The sequence below is a fragment of the Martes martes genome, assembly GCF_963455335.1.
Source record: "Martes martes genome assembly, chromosome: 9".
NCBI lineage: Eukaryota > Metazoa > Chordata > Mammalia > Carnivora > Mustelidae > Martes > Martes martes.
In genome coordinates, this window is record NC_137896.1 from 300,808 (window position 1) to 319,741 (window position 18,934).

General features: G+C 48.2%; 1 protein-coding gene across 2 annotated transcripts in view; it reads right to left on the bottom strand.

The window, feature by feature from the left end:
• The window catches only part of DNAJC5 (DnaJ heat shock protein family (Hsp40) member C5), a 38,943-nt gene that overhangs the window by 5,029 nt on the left and 14,980 nt on the right, over positions 1-18,934 (bottom strand). The window contains exon 2 of one of the 2 annotated variants that reach the window (XM_080812884.1): positions 9,555-9,680. The exons of the other annotated variant lie outside the window; for it this stretch is intronic. The gene's annotated coding sequence lies outside the window, so the exon portion shown is untranslated. The remainder of the gene's footprint in view (positions 1-9,554; positions 9,681-18,934) is intronic. 2 annotated transcript variants of the gene reach the window in all.

Consider the following 18,934-nt stretch of genomic DNA (forward strand, 5'->3'; position numbering starts at 1 on the left):
GGGTGGCTCAGTGGGTTAAGCCTCTGCCTTCGGCTCAGGTCATGGTCCCAGGGTCCTGGGATCGAGCCCCGCATTGGGCTCTCTGCTCAGCAGGGAGCCTGCTTCCTCCTCTCTCTCTGCCTGCCTCTCCACCTACTTGTGATCTCTGTCTGTCATATAAATAAATAAAATAGATGTTTAAAAAAAAAAAAAAAATCCAAAGTGGAGCGCCTGGGTGGCTCAGCTGTTAAGTGTCTGCCTTCTGCTCGTCATGATCCCAGGCTGGGATCGCCCCGCTTCGGGCTCCCTGCTCAGCGGGGAGCCTGCTTCTCCCTCTCCCACTCCCCCTGCTTATGCTCCCTCTCTCGCTGTGTCTCTCTGTCATATAAATAAATAAAATCTTTAACAACAACAACAAATCCCAAGAAGTACAGTTAAAAAGCCTTTTAAAAGAAAAAAAAGATCTCTTTAGACTAAAAAGTCCAATAAAAAAAAGAGGTTACCAGAATGGAGAAAAACTCAAGACCCAACTACACACTTTAAAGACAGAGCCTCAGAATTCTTGAATCCAAGTCCTGACAGAATTAAAGAAGAAACCGACAACCCGCAGCTATAAAAATCTTAGCACCCCTCTCAGAGAAACACAGAATGAACAAACAACAACAAACAAGAAAAACGGATGATCCTAAAAACACTACACCACCATGACCTAATTGATATATATGGGACACCCAACATTCATAAACAGTTTTTTTAAAAATCATGAAGACATGCCACATGTTAGACTTTAAAACAAATTTCAATAAATTTAATGGGCTGAAATCATGCACAGTGTGCTCTCTGATCTTAGCAGAATTAAGTTAGAAACCCAATATTAAGATACCTAAGAAAACCTCAAGAATTTTTTTTTTAAAGATTTTATTTATTTATTTGACAGAGAGAGATCACAAGTAGGCAGAGAGGCAGGCAGAGAGAGAGAGAGGGAAGCAGGCTCCCCGCTGAGCAGAGAGCCCGATGCGGGACTCGATCCCAGGACCCTGAGATCATGACCTGAGCCGAAGGCAGCGGCCCAACCCACCGAGCCACCCAGGCGCCCCAAGAATTTTTTTAATAGAATTTTTTTTTTAATTTGAGAGAGAGAGAGAGAGACAGCACGTGCACATAACCAGGGGGAGCAGCAGAAGGAGAGGGAGAAGCAGGCTCCCCGCTGAGCACAGAACCTGATGTGGGACTCGTTTTTAGGACCCTGATCATGACCTGAGCTAAAGTCAGATGCTTAACCCACTGAGCCACCCAGGTGCCCCAAAAACCTCAAGTATTGAACATCCAACACACTGCTAAAATAACATGTAACTCAAAGAAGAAATCATAAGAAAAGTTATTTTTAATTTAATAGTTAAATATGACATATAGCCAAGACCTAAGATTCAAGTTCACAACACCAGAAGCAGCAGGACCCAAAGGAAATGGAAGGAAGGGAATAATAAAGAGCAGAAATCAACAAAATAAAAAACAGAAAAACAACAAAGAAAGTTAACAAAGCCAAAAGTTGGCTCTTTGAAAACAACAAAATTGATCAACAGCTGACAAAAGAAAAAAAAAGAACAAAAATCAGAGACACGAGGAAGGAAAAAAAAAAAGAGGGGTCATCACTACAGACCCTACAGGCACAAAAAAAAATGATGGAAAAAAATTATGGACAACTTAATGCCAAGCAATTAGATGGAACAGATAAATGCCTTGAAAAATACAATTTACCCAACCAGAAAATCTGAATAGTTCTAAACGCATTAACAGAATTGAATCTGTAATAGAAAACCTTCCCACAGGGGCGCCTGGGTGGCTCAGTGGGTTAAAGCCTCTGCCTTTGCCTCAGGTCATGATCCCAGGGTCCTGGGATCGAGCCCCACATCGGGCTCTCTGCTTGGCGGGGAGCCTGCTTCCAACTCTCTCTCTGCCTGCCTCCCTGCCTACTTGTGATCTCTGTCAAATAAATAAAAAAATCTTTAAAAAAAAAAAAAAAAAAAAAAGAGAAGAAAACCTTCCCACAAAGTAAGTTCCAGGCCCGGATGACTTTTCTATCCAATATCCAAGGAAGAAAGACATCAATCTTGGACAAACTTTTTCAAAAACAGAGAAGGGGACTTCTGTTTTTGGAGGCCGGCACAACCTCACAAAGACATCACCAAAAATTCCATCACCAGGGGCGCCTGGGTGGCTCAGTGGGTTAAAGCCTCTGCCTTTGGCTCAGGTCATGGTCCCAGGGTCCTGGGATCGAGCCCCGCATCGGGTTCTCTGCTCAGCGGGGAGCCTGCTTCCTCCTCTCTCTCTGCCTGCCTCTCTGCCTACTTGTGATCTGTCTGTCAAATAAATAAATAAAATCTTTAAAAAAAAAAAAATTCCATGACCAGCATAGACGTAAAAATCCTTAACAAAATACTAGCAAATTCAATCTATGAGTAGAAATTATCCCAAGAAGGCAATCCTGATTCAACATTTCAAAACAAACCAACGTGTCTACCATATTATAGAACTGAGATAAACCACATGATCATCTCAAAGATTCATCAATGCATTGGCAAAGTTCAACACTAACTCATGATTGTAACAATTCTCAGTAGGGCGTTCGGGTGGCTCAGTCAGTTGACCATCTGCCTTCAGCTTAGGTCAGGATCTCAGGGTCCTGGGATGGAGCTGGCCATCGGGCTTCCTGGTCAGCAGGGAGCCTGCTTTTCCCTCTGTCTCTCCCCTGTTGGACTTGGCTTACTCGCTCTCAAATAAATAAATAAAATCTTTAAAAAAAATAAAAAATAAAAAATTCTCAATACATTGGGAACAGAAGGGAACTTTCTCGGTCTGATAAAGGACATCCAACCAAAACCCTACAGCTGATATGACTGGGTTGTTTACACAGAAAACCCTAAGGAATCAACAAAAAACAAAAACAATGAAACAAAAAACCAACTAAACAAAAAACCAACTACAACTAAAAAGTTAATTTAGCAAGATCACAGGATATAAATATTTAAAACTACTATATATATATATATATATATGTTCTTTTTTTAAAGATTTTATTTATTTATTTGACAGAGAGACCGCGAGAGAGGGAACACAAGGAGGGGAGTGGGAGAGGGAGAAGCAGGCTTCCCGCTGAGCAGGGAGCCCCATGCGGGGCTCAATCCCAGGACCCTGAGATCATGACCTGAGCCGAAGGCAGACGATTAACAACTGAGCCACCCAGGCGCCCCTAAAGCAACCATATTTTTATTTGAAAGTAGTAAACAATTGGAAAATATTACTACTTACAGGTTTCATTTACAGCAGCATCCAAAATCACAGAATTATTTAGGAATAAAATTTAATGAAAGACATACAAAACCCCTACATTGAAAACAACACATTGCCGGGGTGCCCAGGTGGCTCAGTGGGTTAAGCCTCTGCCTTCGGCTCAGGTCATGATCTCAGGGTCCTGGGATCGAGCCCCGCATCGGGCTCTCTGCTCAGCAGGGAGCCTGCTTCCCTCCTCTCTCTCCTCCTGCCTCTCTGCCTGCTTGTGATCTCTGTCTGTCAAATAAATAAATAAATAAATAAATTTAAAAAAAAAAAAAGAAAAAGAAAACAACACATTGCCAAGAGAAACAAAAGATCTAAAAAAAAAAAAATTGAGCTTTATCACATTCATGGATCAGAAAAGAGTTAATTTTCTCCAAATTGATCTACAGAATCAATACAATCTTAACTCTAATCCCAGCAGGCTTTTTTGCAAAAATTGAGAAAATGATCTCAAAATTTGTATGCAAAAACAAAGGGTATATATTAGCCACAGCAACACTGGTACACAGAGGGTCAGTAGTACATCAGAAGACGCTCATCCTCCGACACTCAGAGAGGCAGAACACGTATCCACTAGAGCGGCCTGCGCTGAAAAGATGAGCCCTTATCAAGTCTCAGCAGGGTGTGAGGCAACACGAGCTCCCGTTCATGCTGAAAACGGAGAACAGCACAACCCTTCAGAAAACAGCTCGGGAGTGCCCCCCAAGGCACACACGAACTCCCCGTGCAGGACGCAGCGGTTCGTCCGCTGGACGCGGTGCGCACCTACAGGAGATAAACACACACATGTCGACACAGAGACTTACACGTCAATGTTCGTAGCAGCTTCACTCACAACAGCCAAAGTCTGGAAACAACCCAAATGTCCACCGACCGGTGAATGGATAAACAGAAAGGGTCGACCCCAGAGCGGACGACTGCTCAGTGGGGAGGGAATGAGCTACCCACACGCACACGCCACCGACGACTCAGCTGCTGAATGGAAGGGGCCAGATCCAAAGACAAGGCAGGGTCCTCACGTGAAACTCCCGTGAACGCAAAGCCGTCTATACAGGTCGCCCGGAAGTGGAGGGCAGGCAGATACAGCTTTCAAGAGCCCCAGGCAACTCTGGAAAAGGGCCCGGCACACACCTGCCGCAGGACCCAGCAGGTCGACTCCTGGCTGACTCAGCCAAAGGAAAAGGAAACACATGTTCACGTAAAAACCTGCACAGGACATTCAGAGCAGCTTTATTGGTAACAGCCCCAAACTCGGATCAGTCCAGACATCCTTGAACTGCAGCACATATGTGCACAGTGCTACACTACTTAGCAAACCCAAACAAAGCCGTGCTGCGTGCATAGCCCAGATAGACCTGCACGAGCAGATAAAAGCCAAGCCCACGAGGTTACACACTGTACGACTGGATTTTGGATACGAAACGATTTTAGGAACACAAGACAGACTGCTGGTTGCAAGGGGTCAAGGATGGGAGGTGAGTGGGATAGGGGTGGCCTGCATTTGGACAATTCCAGGATCTTGAGTTCGGCGGTAGACACGCAGACTTCCACAGGTGCTACCCCTGCAGAGGTCCCCACGCACACAGGAGTCAGTAACGTAAAGGTGGGGAGATCCGGGTAGGACTGGTAAATCGTACCAATATCAGTATCCTGGTTAGGATAGTTTTGTTCTTTTTTTTTTTTTTTTAAGATTTTATTTATTTATTTATTTGACAGACAGCGAGAGCAGGAACACAAGCGGGGTGGGGGGCGGGGAGTGGGAGAGGGAAAGCAGGCTTCCTGCTGAGCACGAATGTGGGGCTCGATGTGGGGCTTGATGCAGGGCTGGATCCCAGGCCCCTGAGCTGAAGGCAGACGCTTAACGACTGAGCCACCCATAGTAAACTACAGTTTGGCAATATGTCACCGTCGGGAAACACCAGGCAAAGTGTCATCATTTCTTACAACTACGGGCGACTTTATAATCATCTTAATTAAAATTGCAATTAAAAGCTCATTACTAGACTAATTCAAGTTACTTGGTAGGTTTAGACCATTAAAAGAAGCTTTAACTAGAGATAACAGAGCATACTGTTACCAGCAACAAAGGCGAGATCTAGCAAAGCCAGAAGTGAGAAAGCAGTGGGGAAGAGACCTTAGATGGGGTCTTAGCCCAATTCCTTCAACTCCCGTAGATCAAGGGGAAACCCAGACGTGCAAAACGACACAATTAGTCATAGAAGCAGGCCCAGAGCCAGTGCTGACTTCAAGCTCAGGGGTCAACCACACTAAAGGTGTGTCTGCTCTCTGCTTCTCCAGAAACACATGCAGCCACAAGTTGTGACTAGCTAAAGTCTCTTTCCTGCTCCTTAAAGTTAACGAAAAATAATAAATAAACCACCTTTCCAGGAAATACAGTGGTGCCCCTAAAAAAAGGGCTTCCAATCTCCGCATTCTATCTGCTCTTTGAAGGGAGCCCGACGGGCTAAGGCAGCGCCCAGCTCCGTCACATACTTGCAGACACTGCCCCGGGGTCAAACATGTGAAAAACGAGGGGATGGGCTTAGTTTCTAAATTCAACACCGATTTAATGATCTACTTTGTGACTCTAGGCTACTACTACTTAAAAATAAGTCACTGTACTCATCATCACCAGAACTCAGAAGCAGCTCAGACGTCCTTCAGGGAGTGGCCGCATAAGCTGCGTTCACGCAGACAGCGGGCATTCCCCAGTGCTGGACAGAAACGAGCTACCGAGCCGTGAAAAGGCTATACACCATGTGATTCCATCTCTACGACATTCTGGAAAAGGCAAAAGTCCAGGGACAGGAAAGGGAGTAGAGGCTGCCGGGGGGCTGGAGGAGGGAGGGTTTAAGAGGAGGAGCACAGAGATCTTCAGGGGATGAAACCACTCTGTGCAACACTACTGCGGCAGAAAAATGTGATTATGTTTGTCAAATCCCACAGAATGTGCACCACGATGAGTGACCACTGAGGTCAACTACGGACTTTGGTTAATAATGGATCAACACAGGCGCCTGGGTAGCTCAGTGGGTTAAGCCTCTGCCTTCGGCTCAGGTCATGGTCTCAGGGTCCTGGGATCGAGCCCCACATGGGGCTCTCTGCTTAGCGGGGAGCCTGCTTCCTCCTCTCTCTCTCTCTGCCTGCCTCTCTGCCTACTTGTGATCTCTCTGTGTCAAATAAATAAATAAAATCTTAAAAAAAAAAATAATGGATCAATACAGGGAGGGGCACCTGGGGGGCTCAGTCGGTGGGGCATCTGCCTTCACCTCAGGTCATGATCTCAGGGTCCTGGGACCAAGTTCCCCATCCGGCTCCCTGCTCAGATGGGTGTCTGCTTCTCCCTCTGCCTCTGCCCCTCCGCTGCTCATGCTTTCTCTCTCCAATAAATAAGTAAAATCTTTAAAAAAAAAGGTATCAATACAGGATCATCAGTTTTAACAATGTACCACTCTGATACAAACTATGGGGGCAAATGGAAAATTGTGGGGTTGGGGGAAGGGAAAGAAATATGTGAGAATTCTCTATAAGTTCTGTCCAACTTTTCTGTAACCCTGAAGGTGCTAAAAAAAAAAAAGTCTATCAAGTAGAAAAAAAAGTACAAAGAAAGAGTTGATGACCCCAGAGGAAAAACGGCAAGGTTTTTGGTTTTTGGTTTTTAAGATTTTGTCAGAGAGAGAGAGAGAGAGAGAGATCGATCACAAGCAGGGGGAGCCACAGAGGGAGAGGGAGAACCAGGCTCCCCACTTAATAGGGAGCCCGATGCCATACTCGATCCCAGGACCCTGAGGTCATGACCTAAGCTGAAGGCAGACGCTTCACCCACTGAGCCACCCAGGCGCCCCAGATGACAAGCTTTTAAGCTCTGAGGTTGAAGGCTTTTATAAAATTAAAAGAAACCGTGGACAAAAGTAAACTGCGAAGGAGAGGGAGCAGGAAGGCGATGAGAGGGCGGCACAGCTCAAGAGGGTGAAGCCACGGAGCGGAGTTGCAACCCGGGAAGTACCTTAAAGAGAGAGAACCAGCACAAAGAAAACAGAAAATGGGAGAAAAATTGGTCTGGCAGGAATGTGAAAGGTAAGGGATACATCAAACCGGGGGGAAAGTCCATTAAAAACAAGAGAGAACAAAACTAGATCGGCAAAAAACCACAAGTGTGCATGCTGAAAAGCGCCGGCCAGCACGAGCGACGCATCCAGCATCCGGGTCAAGCCTGAGAGCTTCCCAGCACAAAAAAGCTTCATATTCTAAGATGAAAAGATTCTATTATCAACCAAGTGCTAGGTCAGAAGAATACACAAATGTTAGAGTCTGGGACAAGCCGTGCTCCTCATTTCTAAAACAAAACACCCAGCTAAGGACACACATCAACAGAACAGGGAAGGAAGTGGAGGAGGGAAACCTCAGATAAAAAACCCTGGTGTCATCTGGGCCTGCGGCAGAAGAAACGACGGCAGGAAGGAGAGGCTGAGTGGCTTGGTCGGTGAGGTGTCTGCCTTTAGCTTGGGTCAGATCCCGAGGTCCTGGGATCAAGTCCCGCATCAGGCTCCTTGCTCAGCAGGAAGCCTGCTTCCCCCTCTGCTCCTCCCCAACTTGTGCATTGTCTCTCTGACAAATAAAATCTTTAAAAAAGAAAGAAAGAGGGGCACCTGGGTGGCTCAGAGGGATGAGCCTCTGCCTTCGGCTCGGGTCATGATCCCAGGGTCCTGGGATCGAGCCCCGAGTCGGGCTCTCTGCTCAGCAGGGAGCCTGCTTCCTCCCCCGCCCCACCCCGCCTGCCTCTCTGCCTATTTGTGAGCTCTCTCTCTACCAAATAAATAAATAAAAAGAAAGAAAGACGCAAAGGCAGGAGACACGGGGGCAATCCCTCCACACGCCCGTGGGAGGCAGGTCTCCCTTCTCTCTCTGTGCCCAATGACAACACAGAATGCAAAGGTTAGTGTGCACAATGCAAAGGAGTAGGGGAGCCCCCACGGGCCAGGCCGCTCCATGCCACGGCCCACCTGGACCACCCAACTGGGTTCCTCGAGTATGTCAGTCCATGGGGCCCAGGCTTCCCTCCCCTTACCAGGCAGGCTGGATGGCAGTCCGTCCCAGATGCAGAGATGGACGCACAGAGAGGTGATGGAAGGATCTGAACCCAAACCCAAGGGAATCACCCTAACCCTAGAGACACCAGGTAAACCACCCGGCCCCTAAGCCCAGGGGATGACGGTGTTGCTGAGGGCAGATAATAAAACAAGTCTCGAGGCCACCCGAGAGAGAGAGGTCACGGGTTTTACAATCAGGAAGTGAGGACTCTAAGCCCAGCTGGAAAGTGTCCAGCTGTGTGACCTGGGGCAAGGTCCCCGCAGTGCTCTGAGTCTCCCTCTTCTTCTGTGGCCCTCCAGGACCAGGCCAGCACGGAGCCAGCAGAGCCAAGACAGCCTCAGTCAGAAGCAGGCACTGTTACTGATGGGGCCAACTGTCCAGGACTAAGTATCTCCTCCAGCAAGTCCACAACAGAAGGACCGCAGCACCGTGAAACTACCACCCTAAGTAATTTCTTTGTCTGTATTCTCAGTTACTCAATGCCTACTAAATAGTTGGCTTCCAGACCCCATCCACAGAGACACCAAGAACTAATACTTCTACGTCTGCTCCGTAAAATCAACCAACTACAGCCATACCTCTCCATATTGCACCTTCCAGATAATGCTTTTATTTTATTTCAACAAACAAGATTCCTGGCAACTATGTGTCAAGCTAGTCTCTTTCCCAAGGGCATTTGCTCACTTTATGTCTTTGTGTCACATTCTGGTAATTCTTGCAGTATTTCAAGTGTTTTCATCGTTAGTATGTTTGTCATGCTGATCTGTGATCGGTGATTCTGATTCAAAAGCTCAGATGATGGTTAGCATTTTTTTAGAGGTATTTATTTTTTAAAAAATCATTTTTATTAACATATAATGTATTATTTGCCACAGGGGTGCAGGTCTGTGACTCGTCAGGCTTACACACACTTCACAGCACTCACCAGAGCACACACCCTCCCCAGTGTCCATCCCCCAGCCACCCTCTCCCTCCCCCCTCCCCCAGGCAACCCTCAGTTTGTTTTATGAGATTGAGAGTCTCTCATGGTTTGTTTTTACTTTAAAAAAAACAACAACACAAAATGCTATTCCGCCTTTGCCAGACAACAGTGTAGCACGGGCATCAGCTTTACACGCACTGGGGAACCGAACGTGGACGTGACTCACTCGACTGGGATAGTTCCTTTACTGCCGTCTTCCCGGAGCCCAGCCGCCCCAGCTGAGATGCGCCCGTCTGCTCACGGCAGCTAACGGCGGTCAGCTACTTCACGTGACTGAAGACAAAGTTTCACCCTGTGAAACGGTCACATTTTAAATTATGAATCACCAGTATGACTTAACAGTCAGTATGCACGCCGGATTTCAGATGCTACTGCACTGAACGTCAAAAATGTCCTAGCCTCAGATAGAACCATCCTAAGAAAAACCAACAGAATTAATTCAGAATCAATTTTCTTAGTTTCAACGGAATGCCAGTAACTATATCCGAAGTCTTTTAAAGGCTAATACTTGCTTAATAAAAAATCACATCTGAGGCACCTGGGTGGCTCAGTGGGTTAAACGTCTGCCTTCGGGCTCAGGATCCCGCGTCAGGCTTGCGGCTCCAGGGGGCCTGCTTCTCCCTCTGCCTCTCTCTCTGTCTCTCATGAATAAGTAAATAAAATCTTTAAAAAAAATCATTTCTCCTCAAACCCAAAGATTAAGAAACGAAGTGACAGAGCATCGCTTGTGCCCAGCGGCCGTCTCCCTGGCTACCTGAGCAGCACAGACTGGTGGCGGGGCAGCGTCTGAACACTTGCGACCCAAGAACGTTACACTCAGGCGAGGTCCCCACAGATGCAGGCACAGACGAACATTCACACAGACACGAGAACTTACGGAACAAGGAGCTTCTAGAAAAAACAATCTGTTGAAATACCAGCCAGCGAAGACAAAAACGGAAAGGTAGCAATGGAGAATGAAAACCAGGGGTTCACGGATCTGTGGGCAGGGGCTGAAGCCACAGAAACCCACGGGCAAGACTGGAGAGCACTGGGAGCTGTGGGAACAAGGGTGCTGAATAGAAACACTGCAAACCCGCAGCAACGAGGTCAGGACGCCAGTGCTGAGAGAGTGCAGAGTCCCCATCAGCCCCACCAGGGACGCAAGCACTGTCCACACCAAAGCCCGACAATGCCAATGGCCTCCCTTTTTAAGGGCGTGGGTAGGTCTGCGGGTGCTGAGCGGACAGCAATTCCGTTAGCGTCCCCTTGGTTTTTCCGTATGCCAGGTTCAGAGAAAAGTGAAACAAAATGCTTCTATTTCAGACTATGAGGGATGTCTTTGGAAGCCGCATGTCTGGCTGTTTCTGGGAAAAACTAGGGACCAAAGGTTAACACATTTTCTTGTTTGTGTAACATTCGTCCATTTCTATACCATGGCTTGATTTTTTTTTTTTTAATCATCTTCTCTCTTTTCTGTATTGTTTGAAATTTTTACAAAGTTCTGTATCATGTTTATAAAATCTACAAAGTTATCATTCTAAGAACATGAGCAGGGCGCCTAGGTGGCTCAGTCAGTTGGGTATCTGCCTTCAGCTCAGGTCATGATCTCAGGATCCTAGGATCGAGCCCCGCATCCGGCTCCCTGCTCAGCGGGGAGCCTGCTTCTCCCTCTTCCCCTGCCTGCTGCTCCCCCTGCTTGTGTGCTCTCTCTCTGTGTCTATCAAACAAATAAATAAAAAATCTTAAAAAAAAAAAAAAAAAAGAACACAAGCAAGCAGCCACATAACTGCCTTTCCTAGAAGGTTCTTGTCGTGAGTCACTCCCAGGACAGGTTTAGGAAGCACTTTCAGTGTGCTGGCCTGTCGGGAGTACTGAGAATCCCAGCCTACCTAGCCAACAACGCCCTTTATTTCATTTTATTTTTTTTTAAGATTTTATTTATTTCTTTGACAGACAGAGATCACAAGTAGGTGGAGAGGCAGGCAGAGAGAGAGAGAGGAGGAAGCAGGCTCCCTGCCGAGCAGAGCCCAATGTGGGCTCGATCCCAGGACCCTGAGATCATGACCTGAGCTGAAGGCAGAGGCTTAACCCACTGGGCCACCCAGGCGCCTCCAACAACGCCCTTTAACCAGGGGTCTGGAGCTCATCCCTTTGGGCTAACTTCCCTCTTGCAACCAGGGTCTCTCCAACAAAATTACTACACAGCCCCTTCTCATCAGAGCTCAAGAGAAAGTTGTTCTTTTGTGGGTGAGTCTGTCTGTTTTGGCCATGGCCAGTCGAAGGGACCAAGATGAAAGGTTTGGTCGACCAGAGTCTAGTTGATCCCAGATTTTCTCAAGAGCCAGCAAACATCCTAAGATCAACTCCCTCTCAATCCAATTTCAAATCATTTGTAGTTTTCTGACATCAGAAAGAACTGCACAGTGAAAAACCTCCTTTCTGTTTTGATGAAATGACAACACAGCAGGCGGCCTGGCAGCTCAGGCTAATTTAACTGGGTCAAAACCAAGTACTTACACACCAGAAAGGGGGAGGCTGGGTACAGCGAAAGTCAGCCCGACCCTTACCACTTAGGTTTCCTTTGCTGTTAGTCTTCGAAGGCGTGTTTACTCCAGAGCAGACGTAGGAAAGCGTTTGTTAAAGCGCAAGAGTGTAAGTGTTTCGGTCTTGTGGGCCCAACAGTCTCCACGGCCGGGTCCCCAGTCTTTAGCTCTGCCTCTGAAGCGGCAGAGCGCGGCGTGGGCAGGAGTGGGACAGCTGTGCTCTGCCGACGCCTGACCGAACCACAGAGCAGGTGCCACGCCTGCCCGGAGCTCAAGCAACAGCGCTCTGGTGGAATTTTTTTTTAAATATTTTATTTATTTATTTGAGAGAGAATGAATGAGAGAGCATGAGAGAGGAGAAGGTCAGAGGGAGAAGCAGACTCCCCAAGGAGCCGGGAGCCGGATGCGAGAGACGATCATGGAAGTCCGGGATCATGACCTGAGCCGAAGGCAGTCGCTCAACCAACTGAGCCACCCAGGCGCCTCTGGTGAATTTTTTTAAGAAGTTAGGTCCTTGGGGCGCCTGGGTGGCTCAGTGGGTTAAAGCCTCTGCCTTCGGCTCAGGTCATGGTCTCAGGGTCCTGGGATCGAGCCCCGCATCGGGCTCTCTGCTCAGCGGGGAGCCTGCTTCCCCTTCTCTCTCTCTGCCTGCCTCGCTGCCTACTTGTGATCTGTCAAATAAATAAATAAAATCTTTAAAAAAAAAAAAAGGAAGTTAGGTCCTTGCGGAGGGTCCCTTGTGTTTACGTACCGTGCACACATGGAGGCTTAGTTACTATGACACTTTCTTATTCCTCAAAATTGAGTCTGCACAAACACAAAACAAAGACAGGGGCACACAGCAGGGGACATAAAGAAGGAATGTTCTGAATAAACATCTCCGGTGAAGGTGCGGCAATGCGGAGAGACCCGCCGCGACACGGAGCGATCGGAGGCAGACAGCAGCGGAGCACCCGCTCGCTCACCTAACAACAGCTGGAAAGGCTGTGTGAAAGGCGAACGCGCTTTCAACAGAGGGCATCCAGGAAAAGCCCGTGTCACCCCTCATCATTCTTACTTCTTCTTACTTCAGTTAACGAGTCGTTCGCTGTCTTCTCTGGCAATGAAACTGAGAGGTACCGCAGCAAATGGGAAAATTTAAACCAGAAGACAAATCCCAAAATCATAAAAGAAATGCTGCTCACCGCAAAGGGATACAGCGGCTGTTACACCTGAGGCCCCCCGGGGCACAGCCGCCTCAGCCTCCGCCGGGAGAACTGTGATCTGCTGCTTCAATGACCGGCACCCAGGCTCCCTAACACACTGGTTGGCACGTCCAAGGCACTGGACACTTGGACGGGCGGAGGATGGGTGCTTCAAACATCCCACTGGAGACCATCAGAGCTCACGCATGACCCTCCGATCGCACACCATCGACATATTCTATGGTTTTTTCCAACTGAAAGTTTAATTAAATGTGAACGATCATGTAATACAGAACAACGAGCCTGTACTATCCCGCATCGAGGAACACAGAAACAGGACCCCCTATTTTGCATGCTTCTCCAGTGCTAAGATGAAGAGTCCACTGGCGGCATCAAACACATATGTGCCCCTGGAATGCCCGACCTGTCTGTCTCCCGCTATGACCAAGAGTTACATATGGTGGCACGAGGACAGGGCATCACCCTCCCTAAGGGATACAGACTGCTTCCGTGTGCCCTGCTGGGGCATCAATGACTGTTACTTCATTCACAAAACACAAGTCTGGTTCATGCGACATTTTTTATCCTCCATGATCACTTATTTGAAAATATTTACTGAGTCCTCTCACGTGCCAGGCATTGGGAACAGAACGACAAACGGGAGGTACAATCCGAGAGTGGAGAGTGAGCTCAGTGAAGGAGGGCACCTGAAGTGAGAGCGGGCAGCTCCCTAAGAGCACAGGTTTATGGGAACAGGCAACAGAAGCAGTTGTTTATGTTTTAAGATTACCGTGGCTGGGGGCGCCTGGGTGGCTCAGTGGGTTAAAGCCTCCGCCTTCGGCTCAGGCCATGATCCCAGGGTCCTGGGATCGAGCCCCACATCGGGCTCTCTGCTCAGCGGGGAGCCTGCTTCCTCCTCTCTCTCCGCCTGCCTCTCTGCCTGCTTGTGATCTCTCTGTCAAATAAATAAATAAAATCCTTAAAAAAATTACTGTGGCTGCAGGGTATAAAATTAATAAGAAGAAAACCACGCCTAGGCACATTATCATCAAACCACTGCAAACCAAAGGTCAGGAGGCAATCCTGCAATCGGAGAAAGCTGACAGGATCACACGGGGACAATCGTCGGAGTCACGTGCTTCTCATCAGAAATCACTGACACCAGAAGGTAGCGGAGCACATCGCTGAAGTGTGGAAATAAACACCCGTCAAACCAGAATGCTATTTGCAGCAAAAACATCCCTCAGAAACAAAGGTGAAATAAAGACATTTTTAGAAAAACAGAGACTAGGGGCGCCTGGGTGGCTCAGTGGGTTAAAGTGTCTGCCTTTGGCTCAGGGCATGATCTCAGGGTCCTGGGATCGAGCCCCGCATCGGGCTCTCTGCTCAGCGGGGAGCCTGCTTCCTCCTCTCTCTCCGCCTGCCTCTCTGCCTGCTTGTGATCTCTCTGTCAAATGAATAAATAAAATCTTAAAAAAAAAAAAAAAAGAAAGAAAAGGAAAGAAAAACGGAGACTAAAAGAACCCACGAAGATCTGAATTACAATAAACCCCAGAGTTAGTGAGGCCGCAGGTCTTCGGGAAGGGGTGAAGCTCAGGGACGGTTTCTTCTTTAGTGTTTTAAGAAAATACATAGCAGTGGAGAAAGCAAAAGTTACCAACATTGGCCTGTGGGGTCAGAGGACACGTACAAGTTCAGTGAGAGCAGAGGCAGGGACGGGTGTGCCCAGAGACCTTCAGGGTTCCTCCCCGAGCATGAAGTGACACAACATGAGCTCTGGGAGTGGACACCACCAACGACCAGCAACAAAGGACCGATCACGGCTCGGTCAGTTCCGTAGGGGACACCACTCGCCAATAAAAACAGGGTATCATACAGACACAACCAATAAAATCCTCAAATACATTATGCAAGACAAACAAGCTGGACCCGAAATGATTCCATTTATTAAAAGAATAAAAACAGGACAAAGCCTGTTGTGACATAAACCAGGAAGGTGTTCGAGGGCACTGATGGGAGCCTTCCAGGAGGACAGAGACATTCTGACTTAAACTGGGGGAGTGATTTCACAAGTGTGTGCATACTCCAAAACTCACTGAAATTTACTAAGATCTGTGCATGTAACTGTAGGTCAATTTTACCTGCATTTAAAAAGCAATCTATAATTAAGATTACTTGTTCTCAAAGCAAGTTAGATACGATAAGAAAACCAAATGGAACATAAGACTCTCCAGTCACCTGGACCTGGCCGCCTATGTTTACGAACTCGTCTGGACAGCGCCGCATCCCTCTCTTCCTGTGACGTCTACGGCGGCTCTCAACAGAGGCTGTGAAACCACAAAGCCTAAAAATACTCCATCTGGCCCTTTAAGGAAAAACGTAGCTGCCGTGAATATTACTCAAATTGGTATTTTGTATTTTGAGTCAGAAACTATTAAATTTCTACACTACTTCACATACATTTCCGAAGTTTGTGTTCCAACAGGAACTAACCACTGCCAGGCAGCGCGCGCTCTCGGAAGCTCCGTGACGGGGGAACAGGCCTGTAACTAAGAGACAAACTGTAAGTGCAAGGGGCCTATTTCATTCTTACGTATGTGATATCGGGAACCCATCAGGAAGGGCAAACAGAAAGGCTGTGGGAGGTCATAGGGCAGAAAGTTGCTAGAGAAAGAAATCATGAAGTTTTGTGGGTTTTTTCATCACTAAATTCAACTTCTGAAAAAAGCTACAGCCTTAATACTTCACTGTCCACCTTCTCTGTAACGAGCCGGGGTACGTCAGTGATGAGAAGAAACAGACCCTTCTCCATGCAGGAACACAGATCACCCGAAGCACGTGACCCCGCACCCTACAAACTGAAGAAAGAACACTGGTTCGGCATCTGCTGACGCTTTCGCCCCCAGCAAGGGTTGCCAGTTTCTTGCCAAGTACCCCCCGGTTCCGTCTCCCCAGCCCCTGGCGCCACAGGCAGCTCCACAGCCGAAGCCACGCCAGAACCCACGAAGCGTCGCCAGCAACGTCCCAGCTCTGCCGACACGGTGGGCAGTGCTCACTGGGCTCAGTCCCTTCAGACGTCTTTGTATTTCCCTGGGGTGATGATGTGGGAATTCACCACCTGCTGTCTGAAGCAACACTGCGTCGTGTTTTTCTTCCTAAACCTGTTCCTACTTATTTCGAGGCGTCCCTGAGACCCAGAGTCAAGGTTCAGAGAGCAGTCAGGCCTCCCCGCACTGCACTTGCTGTAATCCAGAAGCTGCTGTCAGAGGTCTGCCCCCAGTTCCCACCCCGGGAAGGTCAAACCACAGTCTCTGGGCTGGGTCTTCGTTAGTAACATCACGTCTTTAAAAACAAACCGAGGGGCACATTTTGCCTCCTTGTAGTGCATCCTGGTTTGTGCTGCTAGAAGGAACACAAGGGCTGGGCAGACCAGAAGGCACATACACACACAAGCAGGGAAGCAGGGGGCTCTAAAATGGTGAGAGACTGCCAGGGACAAGAGGCAGAAACCTGGTAAGAGGGAGGGATTTCTGGAAGACACAGGGTTTGTCCTCCTCAGTCAGTCCTCCCTCACTGCCACACAGTCTGCTCCCCTCACCACACCCCTCAGGTCCTTCTCGGACCCTCCCAACAGGCTGCAGCACCAAAATCCAGCTCCCTGGCCTGCCCTTCAGGGCTGTTTTGGACACAGGCCCTGCCCACCACCAGCATCTTCCCACCACCGTGTCCACTGGGCCTCGGGACATGACTGGCAGGACCACTTGTCCTAGGCAGACACAGGACTGTCACACACGAACACCTGCGCTCGTCTAAAACAACACCCTGCTTCACAACGTCCACAACAGCCAAACTACGGACAGAACCTAGACATCCATCAGCAGATGAGTGAATAGAGAAGGTGTGAGCTATACATACAATGGAATACTATGCAGCCATCAAAAGAAATGAAATCTTGCCGTTTGCAACGACGTGGCTGGAACTAGAGGGTATTATGTTGAGCGAAGTAAGTCAATCAGAGAAAGACAATTATCATATGACCTCTCTGGTATGAGAAATCTGAGAGGCAGGGCGGGGGGCCATGGGGGGAAGGGAGGGGAAAAATGAAACAAGATGGGATCGGGAGGGAGACAAACCGTAAGAGACTCCCAATCTCACAAAACAAACTGAGGGCTGCGGGGGGGGGGGGGGAGGGAGAAGGTGGCTGGGGGATGGACACTGGGGAGGGTACGGGCTGTGGTGAGTGCTGTGAAGTGTGTAAGCCTGACGAGTCACAGACCAGTACCCCCGTGACAAATAACACATGATGTGTTACTATAAGAGAAAAAGATTAGATTCTCTTGTATGCTTGAGTTAAAGATAAAGACATTAGAATCTAAAACAGACAAACAAACAAACACCCTGCCCTGCTTCCTGCCATGTGGAGAGCTCCTACCTGGGCCACGGAGCCCTGCAGAGACATCCCTGACTCAGGGAACCCTTTCCTGGCCACTCTTCCAGCACAAACAGCAGAGCCCTCTCGCATCCTGGGGAGCCATCCCGGGCCTTGAGCGAGCATCTGTGTTGCTCACTTGTTCCACTGCTGTTGACAGAGCCCCGGCTGCATGCCACACTCTGTTCTCCAAGCTGGAGATTCATCAGTGAACAAAATACACAAAGAGACAAAAACCCTGTCTGCACAGGTCCTGTCCATGCTCCTCAGAAGACTTAGAGACCTTCAGGGAAAAGAGCCAAGTACTCCGACTCTTGTGTTCCCAGATGTGGCCTCAGCACAGGTTTAGAAGCTGCCGCTGAGCCGACCTACTGTTTGGGGAGACAGCGAAGCATGTGCCGACGCTGGGAGGACATATCTGAAAACATTTTAAAAGGAAAGCTATTTTTGTTGTAAGCATTTTTTATGTAGTATATGACACACAGAATGGAATACATGAAGCACACACACACCTATGTTTTATTTTACGTTGGCTGCGCGCCCAGTGTGGAGCCCAATGTGGGGCTTGAACTCATGACCCTGAGATCAAGGCCTGAGGGGCAATCAAGAGTCGGCTGCTTGGCCGACTAAGCCACCCAGGCACCTGGGGGATACAGAACTTACAGTGCAGAGTGATAAACACCACAATCCTACGCTTCAAACTGAAGCCTTGAAAATTACCAGCAATCTTGAAACTTCCTGTGTTCTTCCTGTGTACATTATCCTGACTTAATGTTTATGATTCTCTTGCTTTAGAAGTATTACCTCACATGTTTCTCCCTAAACATTATTTAGTTTTAACTTCTTGAACTTATAAAAATGGCCTAACCCTAAATACAACCTTCTAGGACTTGCTTCTGAAACTCAGCATGTCTCTAGGTCACACCCACACCGCTGGATGCAGCCGAACGGCGTTTCAGGTCTGGACAGACTCCGGTTTGTAAACAGACCACAACTTATCAATCCATTCTTCCACTGAAGGATGCTGACACTCCCAGGGTTTGCTATCACAATGCTGCTCTGAACATCCCTGAGCAATTCCCGCTGTGCAAGATATTTTAGGCCAACGCCAGCCGGCTCGGGTGTAGTGAGACTGGCAGAGCTTGACAGCAAACGTTCGCAAACTGTTACGGTAATACCAATAAGCACAGGAAACGATACTCCACGCCTTTGTTCATTTGGGAAAAGCAAATTAAAACTACACTATCGCTACACACCTATGAGAATGGCTAAAAAACTGACCGGACCACACCGAGGGCGGATGAGGGTCAGCCACGAGTAGAATGGTCACGCTGCTAGGACGTGAAATGGGGCGGCCGCCCCAGGAAAAGTGCTGGGAAGTTGCTAATGAAAAGGACCAAAGCAGTCT